Here is a 1,825-nt window from a genome sequence, read left to right as displayed (position 1 = left end):
AGAGGGGACAGAAGGTGTGCTTTATGCACATCGTGAGATAGGAAAAAACGAAGACCTTAGCCACAATTTCGATTGTATGCTGGCAATACTAATACACTCCCTTCTACTTGGGCCAAGAATAAATAGGTTTTGATGCTACTGCCTAACAATGAAAGCGACACCAAAACAGTTAAATCTACCTCACTCAGTTGATTGTTTTGGTTCAGCAATCACCTATTACCCACTTCAAAATAAAACAAGACGTTTGCACACACCTCTGTTTTGATGGATCAAGCAAGGGCAAACTGGCAGACTACACTCCCACTTGCCACGCTTGAAGGTGCTCCTCACCCAACCACTGCATCACGTTGTCCTCTTCCCACATGCAACACCCATTGCACATTTGTGGACAAACACTCTAGTGAAGTTGGCATCGTCTTTGCATGTGAGGGAACAATTCCTGTCTAATGCCTTTAGAAGGGCATTAGCATTAATTGCACCTAAACAAAAACCTAAACATGAAGAATCCCCAACGGAAAGTACTAACTTTACCTACTGAAAAAGAAGTGGCAGTTCATTGATTGCCTTGTACATAAGCTGTATCTCTGTATTATCTTGTGATATATGTTTGCTGAGCTAGGGTCATAAAGGGGTGGACTGGAAGACGTTTTACGCATTCAGAATGATTTATGACATTTGGCACAATTTGATCATCATTGTGCATTGTGAATTCCACAGAATTCCAATTCAATATAGGGATGTAGTAAAATACTGGCCTATGTCTTCCACTTCTGCCATGCACTGGATATCGAATGCTTTCTGCAGCAAACTTGGATAAAAGACGTCATGCGGATTGGATCCACCATCTCCTCTGATCATGACGAGAATTGCCGTGACTGTGCCCATATTTGCCCGCTGCCCCCATTTTTCGACGCCCTTCCATTGAATACGTCCATTAACCGATGAGAGACTCGTTTGGGTTGCTCATGTTTCATCAGTAAGCCAAGCAGTGTTTAGTAATTGATGCCTGTCAAATGCATCTTCCACGGTTCTTAGTGTTCTTAACAGAGTACAGGTTAGTAAAATTAGAGCATGTGCTCCAATAAGAGATTACCTCATTAATAATGGTTTGTTCTGGCATGTTAATGTTAAAGCATGTTTTGCTTGCCCTTTTTACTCCACAAGCAGAGGGAAGGCAGCTGAAGCTCCTTCAGGGTCAGAAGATGGTGTGAGTGCAACTGACATTCGTTCGTGGATTAATGCCGCCTAGCAGAGCTAGGCCACCAACTCAAAGGTTGGGGCAGACCTTTACCCACCTACTCCTCGCCCTCATCTAGGTCCGGTAGTATTTCAAACACCAATTCCAGGTATAACCAAGGTGCTTTGCTCTACACGAAGACCACAGCCACAATTTCAATTGCATGCTCGCAATACTAATACACTCTGCTACTTGGGCCAAGAACAAATAGGCTTTGATGCTATTGCCTAACAATGAAAGCGACACCAAAACAGTTGAATCTATCACATTCTACGCCTAAGCATCACCTTCACCACTTTGAGCTCCATGAGATGCTCAAAATTAGTTCTGTTTAAGTGTTCAGTTAAAAATGAGTAGATGTTCGTGAATTTTAAAAGGTTATCAAACACACATTAGGTGGAGATTTTTTAGACTAAGACATAGTTTTCAGGGGATATGGGTAAGGGTGGTGAATTGGTAGTGATCCATTTGAGGCAAATTTACCTGAAGGAAGTGACGAAATTCCGCCCCCACTTTGGTGTAGATGACGAAGCAAACCTTATCTCATCTAATTCAAGACTGAATAAAGCCAAGACTTCCTCATCTTCT

The sequence above is a fragment of the Echinococcus granulosus genome (genome assembly GCF_000524195.1).
Source record: "Echinococcus granulosus chromosome Unknown EG_S00040, whole genome shotgun sequence".
NCBI classification, from domain to species: domain Eukaryota; kingdom Metazoa; phylum Platyhelminthes; class Cestoda; order Cyclophyllidea; family Taeniidae; genus Echinococcus; species Echinococcus granulosus.
Note: the sequence above shows the minus strand (reverse complement) of the source record.